The sequence below is a fragment of the Dicentrarchus labrax genome, unplaced genomic scaffold (assembly GCF_905237075.1).
Source record: "Dicentrarchus labrax unplaced genomic scaffold, dlabrax2021, whole genome shotgun sequence".
Classification (NCBI taxonomy): Eukaryota; Metazoa; Chordata; class Actinopteri; family Moronidae; genus Dicentrarchus; species Dicentrarchus labrax.
Window position 1 is genome coordinate 17,440,231 of NW_026136702.1, and position 17,272 is coordinate 17,457,502.

The 17,272-nt window shown below is 36.7% G+C and overlaps 1 long non-coding RNA gene across 7 annotated transcripts in view; it reads left to right on the plus strand.

The window, feature by feature from the left end:
- The window catches only part of LOC127377604 (uncharacterized), a 77,025-nt gene that overhangs the window by 51,218 nt on the left and 8,535 nt on the right, over positions 1–17,272 (plus strand). For all 7 annotated transcript variants that reach the window (XR_007887721.1, XR_007887716.1, XR_007887717.1 and 4 more), the window contains 2 exons: positions 6,143–6,301; positions 13,759–13,870. This is a non-coding gene — a long non-coding RNA (uncharacterized LOC127377604). The remainder of the gene's footprint in view (positions 1–6,142; positions 6,302–13,758; positions 13,871–17,272) is intronic.

Below are 17,272 nucleotides of genomic sequence, written 5' to 3' on the forward strand. Positions count from 1 at the left end.
ATGCTTTAGTGTTATATTTAATGTATTACTTACTAACAATACCTTAATGTGTGTAAACAGTTTCACACAATATTTTATAACATGAATAGCACCATGCCATTCCACACAGTCATTTAAATTATAGTTTGTGACTTATACTGAGCTTGTTTTAAAATTAAACTGATTTAATTAAATTAAACAATATAAAATGTAATATTTGAACATTCCCACACTCTTGAATTGAATCTATAAAATGATTGGTCATATTGAAAGTGAAGTAGATACTGAAACTCTAAGATGACATTTATTTGTGTTGAATTTGTTTTTCAATTCAGTTTCAAACGACATATAAACTCTAACTGGTGACTGTATTTTGTGTTAATCGGTGTCAGACTTGTTTTCTTCTTATAAATAAATCCATAACTCATACTGAAACTATGATGCTTTGGAGTGATAATATTACCAGAGCACCAGGGGAAATTTGCCTTGTGAACTGTTCGGTTCTCTGAAACCCACTCAGTTTCGACTGGAAAAAAAAATCTTTTAACCTTTTCGGCAACAACAAATGCATGTGTAAAAAAAAAAAGAAGAAGAAAAGAAAAAAAGAGCAAAATGAGGGTGGTTGAATATTATCAGGGTGCTGTGTGCCTTTACTCCTGTGAACCAGTTCAAAGTAAAAAATCCTGCTGTAGGGTGCAAACACTGATGATTTAGCAGGATCACACAGGCACATACCTACACAATTTGAATTTATTGTTTTCCTTTATTTTGTTTGTCTTGAGCGTTTGAATATTTAAAATAATTCTTCTCCACGGCTCCTGCCACGTGTGATGTTTGATAATTTATTTTTCATGACTGAGACAAGCAGTTTCAAAATGAGACATAGAGTATTTTGCAGCGAGTCTCGTATGTACAACGTTGACAATATTAGTTTTTGTTGACTTTGACTGTTCCTGTTATGTTACTGAATATTTTGTTGAGAGACTTTTACTGATTTGACTGTAGGTGTATGGTCTACATTTGTCTTTGCTGAGGACTCGATGTAGTTTAACATTTTAATCATGATGTTAAAATTCAATTTTAAATTCTTATTTAAATTTTCAAAGAGATTTATAATTGTTTGGATAAACTTTTCTTTTTTTTCTTAGAACTTAACTTTATTGGTTAATGTTTTTGTCACTATTGCGATTTTTTGTTGTTTGTTTATAGAAATTATAAAAAGCTATACAATAGATATAATCTACTACAATAGATTATATTTGACTCAATCCTTAATCCCCAATCATTCTCTTTGTGGAGTTTTCTGAAAACACTTGCATACATTGGTTAGTTTAAGATATTAAATGTCACTGTTTGCTCAGTTTCCCTGATCCAAAATGAGACACTGAGTAAATATAAACATGTTTATGGTTTCAGTCAAGCAGTGTTGCGTTCCCTGAGTCCGTGGGTGGCATCACTTTGTTGCCATCAGCGAGTGTTTGACTAATCACCTCACTAACGTGTTCATTGTGTGTGTGTGTGTGTGTGTGTGTGTGTGTGTGTGTGTGTGTGTGTGTGTGTGTGTTCATGCAGCTACTCTTATGTATTGATCCCAGACTTGTTGTGTGTATATGAGTCTGTGCTTGTATGCATGTGTGCAGTTTATGTGTGTATACATGTACTGTACTGAATAGCTGTAAAGATATGTGTATGTGGTTGTTTTTTTTCCCCTTTCTTTTGAAGTGTGTGTACTCCTGTAGTTATGTGTCAGTATGTGTGCCAGTGTGCATGTACTTATTACACGTAATATTACTGCTTATGCTATGTGTGGGAACATATGGTGTGTACATGTGGTTCTCTGAGTGTGTTGTGTTTATGTCTTTGTCAGTCGTGTGTGTGTGTGTGTGTGTGTGTGTGTTTACAAAATGTGTGTATATATGTATGTGCTAATTACCCATATAATATGATTACTGCTGCTATGTATGTGAACATATTGTATGTCTACGTGTGTGTGTGTGTGTGTGTGTGTGTGTGTGTGTGTGTGTGTGTGTGTGTGTGTGTGTGTGTGTGTGTGTGTGTGTGTGTGTGTGTGTGTTATTTCTGACAGTGTGTGTGTGTGTGTGTGTGTGTGTGTGTGTGTTATTTCTGACAGTGTGTGTGGTTCTATGAGGGTTCTTCTCCCGTTGGATGCAAGTGTATATGTACATACAGTATTTGGGTGCATGTGTTTATATATATCTGTCACTGTGTTTGTGTGTCTTTTACATGTCTATGTCACTCTACTGAGTGTATATATATTAGTGTGTGTTTGTGTATTTTTTCATATATTGTGATTTTGTGATCTTCCTCTTTATGTCATATCCATAATGTCCGTATGTAGACATGTGTGTGTGTACAGTATGTGTGCATGTATGTATGTATTTTTTTATTTTTTATTACCACCACTAATATATGTTTGAGCAATTTCTACTTGTGTATGTGTTTGTGAACTTTTATTTTTGACAGATTTGACAGATTGTATTTATCATCAGTACATCAGTACTGTATGTTTACGACTCTGGGAGTACATGTACATATTTTTGTCAGTGTGTGTGTCTTTTTACATATGTTATATGTATTTATCTTAATGTCTTTGTCCATATGTAGACTACATGTATGTGTGTGTGTGTATATGTACAAGTTATTATTATTAGTAGTAGTAGTAGTAGCAGTAGTAGTAGTGTTAGTATTAGTATTATTATTAGTAGTAGTGTTAGTAGTAGTATCAACATTAGTAGTAGTAATATTGATATTAGTAGTAGTAGTAGTGTTAGTATTAGTATCAATATTAGTAGTAGTGGTAGTGTTAGTATTAGTATCAATATTAATAGTAGTAGTGTTAGTGTTAGTAGTAGTAGTAGTAGTGTGCCTTCAACTAAAACATGTGTGGACGTATGTCTTCTAGTTAGATTAGATTAGATTCAACCTAGTAAAAGTACTAGGACAACGGAATGCAGTTAAGCATCTAACCAGCAGTGCAAAAAGCGGTAAAGTGCAGCGTAATGTGCATATGTACAGGGATATAAAAAATAACATTATAGATATATATATGATATGCTAGCAGGATATATACAGTATAAACAGCATTAACAGAATAAACTGAGTGAAGTGAATACAGTAAGATATATACAGCTATTAAGTTAACATATTTAGCAGTAATTATATAGTGCGAATGTAATATAATTAAATATGTGTTTGTGAATGTGTACATTTATTTCTCTCTGACTGTGGTTCTACTGTATGAGTGTGTGTTCCTCTGCAGTTGTGTGGCGTGTGTCCCTGTTTTATGCGCCTTGGTCTTTTTCTATACTTAGGCTACATGTGTGTACAGGTATGTATTCATATGTACATGTTATTATTCCACATATAATAATATTACTGCTACTTCTACATGTGTGAACGACTGTCCACTTGTGTATGTGTATGTATTTGTGAGTATAAGATTTTTGTGTGCTTTTCTATATATGTACTATAGACTATGCGTGTACAGTGTGTGCATGTACAGTATATTTATTATAACTACTACTACTATAATGCGTGTGAACATACAGTTTGTCCACTGTGTGTGTGTGTGTGTGTGTGTGTGTGTGTGTGTGTGTGTGTGTGTGTGTGTGTGTGTGTGTGTGTGTGTGTGTGTGTGTGTGTGTGTGTGTGTGTACACATTATTTTTCACTGTGTGATTCTATAGGTGTGTGCACTGGTAGTTGTGTGTGTACACAGTATCGGTGTGCATTTATTTGTACAGTATGTGTACGACTGTGTACATGTAGGTATGAGGTATGTATGCATGTTTGTGTGGGTGTTTACATGTATAATTTTTCTTTGTCCGTATGTAGACTGTGTGCGTGTGCGTGCGTGCGTGCATGCGTGCATATTTTTATTTATTATTAACAATATTATGTGCATGCATGTACATGTTTATCTGCAGATAGATGGGTGAAATTAAAGAAAAACATACACATTAAAATCACTTAGTTTAAAAATGTAACCGTGTGAATCATACATTATGGCTTTCACAAGATTGTGGACCTACTAACCACCGCCATGAGGGACTATATTTTATTTATTTTGTATTTTCCCTCCAATAGGATTTCACTGATTTGTAGAATCTTTGCAAAAGCAGCATTGAAGCTGTTCTGGAGGCTTGGGTTGAACCAACACCTAACTAAGGCACTTCATGTTGATTTTTTTCTTGAATTTATCACCCATCTGTCTGTGTGTGTATTTATGTGTACAGTTGTGTACAATATTTGTCACTACATGTTATGTGCTAACATGTAGCTTATGTGTGTGTGTACTGCACTGTGTGTGTATTTATTTGCATGGACGTGTGAAAGAGCTTGTTCCCTCTTCTTGCTGCTCATCATCTGTCTGTCCCAGCTGACATTTACACATTCAAATCAGAGACTGTTTATCGTTGTTTGAGGCACCATGACAAGATTTTGTACTCTGTTCAAGATACTTCCATTACTGCAGCCCGTGCAGTCACTGATTCATATATACAGACTCACTCAACACAGATGTGATGCTCTGTTGACGTCAAGTAAAACCTCACACGTCCCATAAGTAAACTTTTCAGGAACTAAGAGAAATAACTTTTTTTTTTCTTTTTAGCTTTACCACCATGTTGTTAACTTTTTTATGATTTAGAATTTCAAATATGCTCTTTGAAGTTGGTTCATATACATTTTTGTTGAAGTTGTCATTCCATTCGATGTCCTGGAGACCCTGGGCCCTCTTTAACATTTAAAAAAAAAAAACTGTCTCACTGTCAAAACAACTCAACTTTTCATGATTTTAGGAAAATTGCTTGTAAACATTATTTTGAACTTATAACATGTTAAAACTGTCACATTCATAAAATGTGCAAGCGAGGGATTACTACTTCAGTTTACTTTTGCACATATTGAGTCCATAAGGTCCAAACAAGGAGGAAGTAATGTGAATGTCAGCAAAACACAACAGTTAAAAAACTATTGGGGTTAAAATAAAGGACATTTAACACATGTATATATATTTTTTTACTTTTTCAATATACTTCCTGTACTGTATGCCCTACACAACTCTAGATGACTTGTTAGATTTGATCATATTATGAAGCTAAAACTTTGAATTATGTAAATCTAACTTTTATATTTACAATCGTTGGTTTATACCTTAGCTTATGGACTGTTGTATTTATAAGCCTGGGACCTAATGATAATAGGACATAATAGAAGTTAAAAGTTGTGTATTTTTTCAGGCTCTTGGGAATAAATGACAACTTTATCCTTTAGTATGCGGACTACAACCCTTTTCTGTCAATTCTTCCCACTTTCTTTTGTACTTTTGTGCAGTGTCACTTACAAAGGTGGAAATTTCTACTTTCGTCCTGTTATAGTGAATAGGTTTCTTGGTAGAAATGTTCATATGACAGACAAGTACTCCCACAACATCACCTTAGAATCTTTTACCCTATCTTGTTAAATGATTAACACATCCTGTCAGTATTTACAGAGCTCTTCACAACCATTCTAAAGTTATACAGGTTAACACGTGTGTCAGGGTGTGTGTGTGTAATACATCACGTCAGTCAATTTTAGATTGTTGACATACAAGGGTGTAAAGTGATGTTGATTACAGGGTTTAAAGTTACCAACCAGTATTCTGCCAAAGACTTGTCTGTAACCTATTAACCATAGCAACCATGAGAGCACTATAATATAGCATTGTCGACTGGCGTCATAGAGGTACAGACTAATACACTGATTCAACTCTAAGTGTTAATATTCTGTAAAAATTCTGTAGAAATCAAGTCATTATTGATAGTTATGACTAACTGCATTCAGCTAACAATCTGGATGCATAAGCCATTGATCCCATTATTTGAATACTGTTTCCTAATGTTATCCTTGTTTCAGGAATAGTGAATGCCTCATCTCAACAGAAAAACTAGCGTGTTGGAATTTTTTGCCTTCTGCGACTTCTTCCAAACGTTGACCAACAGGAGCACAGAAGAGCGTTCTGTGCTCCTGTTGGTCAACGTTTGGTAAACAAGTGTAAACATGGCGTAGAGGAACGATGTTGTTGTTGCTGCTGCTGGGTGGAAATGTGTAACAGAGGAATTTAAGTAAAGTAAAAAGGATTTTTTTCTTTGTTTTTTTAGGCCTTTCTGAACTCAAGACATCCAGCATCACAACCGGAAGATGGTCCAGAGCATGTCCTTCCTGATGACATCATGCAGGTCGTGAGCAATGGCAAGCTACAATTGGTCGGGCGCCTACAGGGAGTCTGTCATGGATCTCAACCAAGTCACGCCAAGAATGTATGACTCTATAATAGCCTAATCTGACACAGTGACCATATTAACAGACAGAAACATTGTGCTGAGTCTGAATCTGGCATTATGTGATGAGATACAGACCAAAGTATCTGGGGATAAAAAGCTTATGTTTACTTCTCACATATGTTATGGACAAGGTGGCATCACTGCTGCTGTTTGCTGACCTCGCTTCTTCTGACATTTTAATTTTAATATCTGTTGAGTTTGTTTTTAGCCTGGTGAGGACAGAGACAGAAATCCAAACCTATTTTACAATAAATATGCATTTCAAAATGTTTTACATTTTTTTTCAGAAGGGTCTAAAAGACACTAGTCCGTTGCATTATGGGAAATTGACCCATGTTGGACTAAAAGTTAAGATTTTGGCCTCTGTTAATTCAGTGACTGTTCTTCTTCTGACCTGTTACTCAAGTTTGCAAGTAATCGCAATACTACAGTAAATCTCTGGAGCACCTTGAAGTTAAAATATGTGGATGTACGATCAATTGAGATGAGAGATACTGAAAACCAGTGGCACAAAAGTAAGCTTAGAGGTGTGAGTGGGCTATCAAAACAGAGAGACACTAATATTTTATCTGTGCTCATTTCATTTCAGTTTCTCTGCTCTGTTGATGTTTAGTGATGCTGATAATGTGGGCAACACACTGAGATGTAAACAGTATGTAGACAAGAATTATTGCTCTGAGGTGTATGTGATTTTGTTTGCAACAATGTTGAACGCCAAAGGTTCCTAGGACAATAAGAAACATGTTTGGTAGCTCTTCATTGCTAGCTTTTGTTCTAGGAATCACTCTGCTGTTGTAGACATTGACAGTGACCTGTATAGGAACCTCAACTGAATGTAAACATGCTACAGTAAGGCATATACTGAGAATTGAAACATAATGACTGGATTTTCCCTGTGCTCCGCCGCCTCAGCAACTCACTGATATTAAACCTCTCACTTCCTTTTTGAAGCCGCTTTGTTTACCAGCCAACATGCTATTTATACTGGAGGCCTCTGCTCGCTCACAGCCTCAGATTACTGGTGAAAAGGATGTGTCCTCTCTAGCACGTGTCTCGTTTGGAACAACACACACTTGTGTTACTTTTTAGTGCAGCCTTTGACACTATTTTGTGTAGGTAGAATTTATGGACATGTATGAAAACACATCAACTTTTGGTTAGTTGCCTCTCATCTGTGTGACTGCTAGTTTTGAATATTTTCAAAATGCAACAAAACCAAACTTGTAGAACTTTGAAGTCCTCCTCCACTCAAAAATCAGTTCTTCTTCTTCTTCTCCTCCCTACAAATGGATGTTTTAGCTTCACCGTGCAGAATGATGTATGTGCAGAGTTTGACACTAGAAAGATGTTTTTACATTCATCTGCTGAATTTTTCCCTGTGCTCATTGAAAAACTGATCTTAGGGGGCGGAGCCTACCAGCATGATTTGTGACATCACAAATAGTTTAGAAGACATTCTGATCCAGTTTGCAATGTATACAGTGTGATGTAAATACTTGAATCCACCAGCGCTCATACACTGAGAATGGACTTACTACAGTGAAGTAGGAGACATCTTGTGTCTGGGGCGGCTGTGGCTCAGAGGCAGAGCGGGTCGTTCCTTAATTGGAAGGTTGTGGGTTCGATCCCCCCGGCTCCTGGTGCCACATGTCGAAGTATCCTTGAGCAAGATACTGAACCCCAAACTGCTCCCAATGCCGTGCATCGGTGTGTGAATGTGTATGAATGTTAGTTTCTGTTCGATGGACTTTGCCTTCACTGAGTGAATGTGTCAAAGGGTGAATGTGGCACGTAGTGTAAAAGCGCTTTGAGTGGTCGGAAGACTAGAAAGGCGCTATACAAGAACAGGTCCATTTACCATTTGTGTCCAACAGGAAAACTTTGAATATTCATTGATTCTGGAATTTTTAAAGGCGGAAGAAAGGAGTAGAAGACTTTTTACTGATTTTCTACATTTTTTACAAAGGAAAAACACATCAGACACATTATTATTCCAAGCAGATTGTATCTTAATACATGTCAGGAGGGGATCTTTCATTTCTTTGTCATGAAAAATACAGGCGGTAGTAGCATAAACATCAAATTATGCTAAATAAATCGAAAAATCTTGACTTTATCCCATCCCTGTTTGCATAAGTTCGGGTTAGAACTCTTGCTTGTTCATTTTGTACAAAAACCAAATAGTAAAATTGTCAACTTGTGGTTTTATTGGCCGTTACTGCCTTTGGACGGAGCCATGCTAACAAGTTTCCCACCACTTACAGTCTTTATGGAAAGCTAAGCTAATCGCCTCGTGGCCCTTGCTTCATATACTGTAGCATGCATTCTGAAAATGACGATGGAAGAGGATACATAGTTGAACAATATTACTTCAACCCCTCGGTGTCTACTTTGGGGTAATGCATATCTCTTTTGACACGATATAAAGCTAACATTATATTGACACAAAATTCAGTAGACAACAGGAACATTACATTTTGTAATTAAATATGTCTGTGACATATTCTTTCCTCATGAAGCTTTTGTGCTTGGTTTGAACCTCTGGGGAGGTTGACTCAGCTGTGTGGTAATTTGTGAGGCTGTAGTTTGTGTTATTGTTTTATTACGCTGGATTGGAGGAGATAAAATAACAAAATGCCATAATGCTGCTCTCTGGTTCCATGTGCAGTGAGTCATATTAAATCCATTTTTGACAAAGAGAGTGTTTATGTGCCAAAACAGGTTTTACAAGACAGAATTATTGTCACATTCCGTATGTATGTATGTATGTATTTATGAATGTGTATTCTGTGTGTGTGTGTGTGTGTGTGAAAGGTCAGTGAAAAGATTGAGATCACAGGAGAGCCTCAGACGGTCTTCTAATAAACACCACAAAATCACATTCATTAAATCGGATACTCTCATACTATTGAACATTTATTGGCTCACTTTTAATGTCAAAATAGAGACATCGTAGTGTAAGGCACTGGTTCCCAATCTGGGCGGTTTGAGCCCCACTAGGGGTCGCCAAAACCTTACGAGGGGTCACGAGGCCTTCTTGATGTCAAAGGACACTTTCTTTTTTAAATACAGCAGACCTACAGTATATCTCAGCACTTCATTCATTTCTGTGAAGAAAACTAAATGAAATTGTTATTTTCTAAAGAACCCGAACACAATACAGAGTACAAGTGTATAAAAAGGAAAACTCATCTCTGATATAATATTCACAGACCGTAATCATCGTTATGCACCAACTTCCTGCAATTATTTGTGTTCACTATTTGGGTTCATTGTACAGTATATCAGGTGTACTAGACTGTTAATGTTATACAATGAACATAGTATGAAATATCCATAAAATATATCACTCAGTTAGTGGCTGTCAGTTACTCAATGACAGAGAAAGGGTCCTTTTAAAAGAAAAAGGTATGGAACCATCAGTGTAAGGGATTACAGTTTGAAATTGAGTGATTAGGTTATACAGCTGCAACTAATAATTATTTTCTTTATTGATTAATCAGTTGATTTTTTACTTGTCTTTTGGTCTAATACATGTCAGAAAAAGGTGAAGAGTGCCTTACGTCTACAAATGTCCCCTTTTTTTGTCTGACGAATAGTTCACAAAATCAAAACAAAATCAAAAAAATCTGTTTAAATTATATAAAACAGAAAAGCAGATCTGCACATTTGAGCACCTGGAACCAGATAATAATTGGTATTGTAGCTTGGCGCAGAAACCAGAAGTGTGGAACACCTTGACAGGGACCTCCTAATCTATATCTGGTGTGTTCTTAACTGGTTTCCTTAACTTTAGCCACTGGTAAGCCTACATTTAGGAATCATTTTTTTCGATTCCTACATCTTCACTCAGGAGAGTGATGTCGCCTTCAGTTGTTAGTGTTAATCTGTTGATGGTGGCTGGTTGCTTTTCAAACCACAATGTCTACGTTACATGTGTTAAATACAAAAGATGCAACATGTGGGTGCAGCGAGTAACATTACTTTTTCTATTGAGTAATTAGTCGAGTAACAGTTACTTTTACGATGAGAGACTGATAATAAGTAATCGTTTACATTTCTCAGGTAACTCTCGCAAGACTGGTTATATTGTATATTTTTTATGTTTTTACCTCTGTTAAGTTTGAGATTTGCTGTTTATAGCATATAAGTCTCACATAAATTTGCACTTTTTTATTGGGTGCGTTTTAGCACTTGTTGCAGTGTGACTGTGTTGTGTAGTACTGTAGAATTAGTAGTAGTGGTTGGAGTAGGGGTAGTACGAGTAGTCGTAGTACTCAAAATGAGTGCTGTAGTAGAGATTATTATTATTACCATTAGTTTTCATTAACAGTTGTAATAACTGCCATAATGCCACTTTAGCCTCAGTACCTTTTATGTCAACTTTGATACTAAAGTTTGAGCAGAATACCTTAACCTTTACAGATGTTAATAAAGGAGGGGACAATAATAGAGTTTTTAAAATTAACTTTTAAGATGTAGCAAGTTATAAATAAACTAAAATAAGTGTAGTTATTTATATCATTCTAAAAAGGAGGCGTAATAACCACAGCTGAGCGCTTCAACAGTGTCAAGTGTGAAAATCTAAATATTGAAAACTGCAAGGAAGAACAAATTCAGCTACAGTCACGTGCTGATGAATGTTTACAATACGTGATACATGTTTTAAGGGGCAGATTTAGTTGGTTGGGTGAAAAAATGTCTTGCCACCCCAGTTTGATGTCAAATTATGTCAACTTTAACACATTAATAGATAGATAGTTAGATTAATTTGATAAATTAAATTACTAAATGTGTTAAAAAATTAAAATTACATGTAATTGAAAGTTCTGTTATGGCCATATTTTAGACTAAGTGACATGTATTTGGAAAAATGTCTGAAGATTTGGAAATAAAACAATTTATTGATTTCTAATGCCACCTTTAGATATTTCTATTCAATTTGACACGATAATGTAATATATTTGAGTCAAAATGCCTACATTTGGGGGCTTTTCAAAGTAAATATTGCCATGGGATTGTTTACGATTAAATCATCATATATTTCCGCCAACCCATAAAGTCTCCATGCCACCCACTTGCCACCCCGTGAATATTTCTTTAGATTTGCCCCTGGCTGTTTTTATAGGTATCTGTTTTCAAGTGTAAAGTGAACAATAGTCTGCTTACTTTATCTCTTCTCCATCATCATGAATCACCCTGACTAACCCTGCAGCAGTGTGAAAACGCACTGATGGTTCATACCCTTTGTACATATGATTTAGGGATTTAGATCTTTTGTAATCCATCTGTCAACATGTGATACATTTAGCATATGAACTCTGGTTTGGGCTGAAGGTTAACTGAGGATATATGTTTAATAACAGTTCAGTTTAGGTTATTGACATGTAATGTGTCATGTGTAAAAAAAAGAAAGAAAGAGAGAGAGAGAGAAAAAAAAAGAGAGAGAGAAAAAGGAAGGGAGAGAGAGAGAGGGGGGGAGAAAGAGGGAGAGAGAGAGAGAGGGGGGGGGGGGGAGGGAGGGGGAAGGAACAGTGGGAGGTTCATATTCTGTTAATATAAAAGGCAATGCAAATAAAATAAGACTTAGGAGTAGTGATAGCATGTGCAATAGCAGAACGTGTGCTGTTCCAATGCAAAACATGGCCAGGATGAGGGATGATTATTTATTACTTTAAGACACTTTACAGCAGCGTAAATGATTTGAGAGTGATGTTTTTATTAGTCCTTGAGGGAAAACTGTCACTGCTGCAGCTCAAAATTCAAGGTGCACGCTAGAGATGAAAGTGGAAAAGATATAAAAGGATATAAATAACGCTGAAATTAGTTTAAATAAATATCCTTTAAAAAGGAACGATGAGAGATGAGAAAAAGTTGACCACCCACATCAGATCTTCTTTCTGTCACACACCCCACACACACATACACACACATGTACAAACAGGCTACAGGTTTAGTCAAAACGCTGCCCACACAAAGGCCTCTTTGCATCTGTCTCATGTGTGTGGGATGGCTTTTCAGACATTGCCTCATGTGTCAAACACTACACTACACTAGCACATGCAGAATGGTGAGTGAACTTTTACTGTGAGACACACACACACACACACACACACACAAGGGTTCCCATTGCAATGAAACATATAGAAACATTTGGGGGTTAAACTTTGTTTTCCTGGACTACATTATTTACAAAATATGACAAATTTTACGGCACAAAATGTTACCACCGTCGAGGATATGTTTGTTTTCAGTCCTGTTAGTAGGATATCTTGGAAACGTGTTTACAGTTTTCAAAGGCAGTTAAGCCATTTGTGAAGTAGTGCGGATCCAGATGTATTTGTTTTTCCAGGAATTGTTTTGTTAACACACATGCGACACAATTTTTGATGTGTTTATTGGCCCTGATTAAACACATTTTTCTGTTATAAAAATAACATATTTTAAGGATTGTGTGGCTTTTTACATTGGGTATATTGATGCTGTAGAAAACCTATAGCCGTATTTGCCATGTATGTTTCATGTAATTATGAAACAAGATGTAGTCATCCAGCATCTTTCAGTGGTTAACACGTGAGAGAAGATTGATTCCAGCGGTGAGGGCATCTTGGTATCTCAGATAGAAAAGGCAGTGGAAACGGGGTCAATTCAGTTTTCTTGTGAGAAAATTTTTTTCAGCTATAGACACAGTTTGGCAGTAGCTCTCCGATATATACCTAGTGTGTACGCACCGGTGTGAGATTTGAATTTCCGCACGGAAATGGGTATTTCTCAATAAGAGCGTGCTCTGTGTGTGTATGTGTGCCTCCGTACAAACTTGGAACCAATCATACAGAGACGTTTATGAGTCAGCTGAAAGTGTGTGATATCATATTGTGCCAAAGATTTGATAACATCAAAGAGAGAATTCTGGCAACATTTTACATGCAGAAGTTCTTGAACAGGAATAACAGTTTGATCAAACATTTGTCTGAATGAGTATGAATGACAGCGTGTGTAATGGCTGCATGTAACAGCGCAGTGAATGATTCAGTCCTGATACAGGATGTTTAGATGAAGGAAAAACAATATTAAACAGGTGTGACACCATTCATTTATACATAATCGTAGTTGTCGGTATTAGAGAGGTTTAACACTGAACAGTGCTAATGTGTTTATTAGGTTACTTTTTTGAATGCTCTGACTTTCATTGTTGAGACTTACTTAAACCTGCGACATTAAGTGAACTTAAGGAACTAGCTGAGACTAGAATTAGCTGAGGAAAACCTACACAAGACAGTTGATCTCATACCCATCCTTGGAGACTTTTTTTTTCTATAGAAATAAAATGAAATAATTTAGTGGAGAACTCCCTAGCAATGAATGAATCCATTTGAGTATTCAATTACAGACAAACTGACTGGTTAAAATGGGGATTTTTCTTTCTTTTGCAGGGTAAAGGCGCAGGATTGAGAAATTGTTCTACCACAGGACTATCAGGCTAGTTTCCACCACAATCACCCATCCTAACAGACGGTGGGAAACCACCTCAGCAAAGCTCATCCGGTAGGAGTTTACAGATTTGTAAACTACTGTACTTGCTGTCTGACCTTGTTGATAATATCATGTTTATCTGACAAAATCCCAAACTTTTCTTTCTATGTGTATCAGCTGTGAGAGCTGTGTGTGTGTAATGTGAGATGGAGTTATACTTATAAAGATTCCTACACATTCAAAACATGGGGATCCCCTGACTGCAGTAAACGTGGTTGACAAGCCTACCTGAAATTACCTCGTTTGTGCTGCTGCCTGCTCATTTCTAGCTCTCAGTAAGAAGTGTCCAACCCACGCTAATGTCATTTCTCCAGCAACAGTTTTGCTCAAGTTCTCTTTATGTTGTTAATCTTTGTTTCATCAGTAAATATCGAAGGTCAGAATAACTTCAATTGTCCTGCCAAGTGCGTGACACTTGATCATTGCCTAAATCTGTAAAACTTGGATTGTAAAAATCGTTTGGCATGTAAAAAAAAAAATCCTCCCACACAGTCTCTCAGTTTCTGTGACTGTAGGAAATGCAGTCTGTGTTTCCCTGTTTGTGTGCCTCTGAGCAAGACACCATCTGTAACTAAACTGTAATTTCTCTGGCAGTTGCCGATAAATGCCAAAACCTGCTTACTGTATAAACCAGTACGACTACAGTGGCGCACTGGAACAACAGAGCGCCTTTGTGCTTTGCTCAAGATCACCTAATAGAATCACAACTTCAGCCATTGATCCTCCTCAGTTTTATCAACTGATCTGAGATTTGTATCTTCCATCTTCTTCACAAAGCTGCTTTCTTAACAGAAAAAGAAAAGAGACACTAAATCCTTACTGCACTGTGTGTCATATGAAAGCTGAAATTCTTGGAAAAAGATAAAAGAAACAATGAGCACTTGAACCTGATCTTTACGTAGAGAAAAATAAAAAAACATAAATAGGAATAAAGGGAAAATTAGACATTGGATTATTTTAATAGGACTTTAATGCCCACAATGTCCGGCTCAATTGACCGGCCATGATGTGTAGGCTCACACTGAGCTGAAGTATGGAACGCCTCTGTGTCCATTTAATAAAGTTTATTCAAACAAGACAACTACATCCTCAACAAAGATGACAAAAAGAGAGAAAGTCAGTGTTACTTTGTATAAATCGACTCTAAACTCTGGTCTGTTATGCAGTGAAGTTTGTTTTTTCGCCAAATTAAAATAAACTCACTGCAGTTTATAATGGATCTTTTGCCTGCAGCCAGGTGAAAAAAATCGAGCCACCGAATTGCACAAAATGCAAGACAACAGGCCCAAATGTCTGAGCCAGATTGTTTATCATTCAGGCAATTAATCTGGTGTTGAGACCCCAATACAAACTGCACATTAAACCCCCCCATCTGGCACAACTTCAGCCCAATTCTAAAATTGTTCAGAGGCAACTAAGTTCAAGTTTAAAATCAAGGTTAAATTGTTTGCTTGGGTTTAGGCTTAATTGTGCGTCTATGTGCTATCTGAAATGTAATTGTGATTGCTGAGGATCATATTTATTGTGAGACCTTTTTAAAGTAGTTAATATCTCTAATTATTATGAGAATAATGTAGTTATTACTCTACTTTCTCAATGTCGACCATTGTTTCCCTCTCTACTGCAGCAATAATACATATTGTGGAGTGAAAGAACTGCATTTATAAAAGGAACCTGTAGCCAAAATGCAAAAAAGAAACATTCTGTGGTTTATTTTGACTTTTATTGTGGAGGTAAAACATCAAGGGGGGAACCTGCTGCCATTTTGATGACACTCCAGCCAGTCACCTTTTCTAAAGGCTTGTTAAACAGTCTGCAAAAAAAAAACTCATAAACCGGAGGTACATCATGGGGGTATTTTTTCATTGCAGTCACCTTCAAACAAACCATCCAAACCATTGCTTTTAACACCTAACACACTCTACATCCTCCTTCCTCTTCTCTCCTCCTTCCCCTCCTTCAAATATCCTCCCTCGCCTACCGTTTACATTTTAGCCGACTCTCTAATGCTGGTTGACTGACTGAGTGCAGGTGCAGCGGCTCAGATTAATTAGCTAAAGTGGAGTCCATCCATTCATCACAAAGTCCTAATGATCAATACTGTAAGTGTCATGGCGTCAGACGGGGGGAAAATGCAAGTGTCAACACTATAAGCTCATACGTTGCTGTGTGTGTGTACAAGTATGTGTGTGAATGTAAATGTGTGTTTGGAGCTTTATATATCAGAGAGAGAGAGAGAGAGAGAGAGAGAGAGAGAGAGAGAGAGTACCTGGCAACAGAGGAGATAACAAGAGCCAAGAACTGTAAAGCGGCTAAGAAGAGCAGCTGACGAAGCATTTAGGAAAAGTACAGTTGAGGGTGGAGTGATACTGCATTAAGCAAGTAAACCTGGGACTTTATCAAGGTTTAAATATGCATTGCCTTTAATATGAGGGCTGCCAGATGTACAGTAAAATAGAGGGGACTGTCACACTGATTGTATAAAAGTGATTGTTGCCTCAGCTGGAGTTTAGTCACGTCACAGCAACCTGTAGTAACTGGAGTACTCAGATTTAACAGGGTTTAATGAAGACCAGTCACAACATGTTTACACCTTCATCACAGTTATTTGAGGGTGAACAAGCGACTTGTGTGTTAAACTAAAGCATCTCACGTTTTACTGTCAGTTTGTTGGAACGTAAGGACGACATGTCATATGTGAGAGGATAATTGGTACATTTTAAATGTTGTCTTACTGCCTATTATGGTTTTACTACTGGCATGAATGTGATCAGTTATTGCTTTCAGATGAAAACCTTATCACTCCAAAATGCTGACTTTTCAGAAAATAAAAGTATTTTGTCAGCCTAGTTATATGATTACAGGTTTGAGTTGCAGAGAAAACAAATTAGTGATATTTCTCATACAATAATCAAAGTAAAATCTAGATCTACAGTGAGGATTTTATCGTTATAATAGCCTGTTAGTATGGAGTGTAAAATATTTGGAGGTTTTGCATAATGCATGTTACAAACAACATGTTGTCAGTTAATTGGGAGGAATTGTTGTTTTTACAGACATTGCTAGAACCAGGCTACCTGTTTCCAGCTTTTATGCTAAGCTAAGCTAACTGGCTGCTGGCTCCAGCTACATATTCACCACACAGACGAGAGTTGGAATTTAACTTTTTTTAGCAAGTAATCAAACATATTCTAAAATGGTTATTTCTTTAAGTAACAGGACTGCTGGTGAGAATTGCTCTTACCAGTGTGTTTGACAGCATCTTGCATTTTTTTGGTATAGGGTGCAGTTTGGTGAGGGTATGGCTTTCTTTTATGTGATGTGTGAGGAGTGAAATATCTATGAACTCTAGATCAATTATAACCTGGTCATTGGGGTTCATGGAACGTAGTTTTATGTTATGCCAATGGTTTT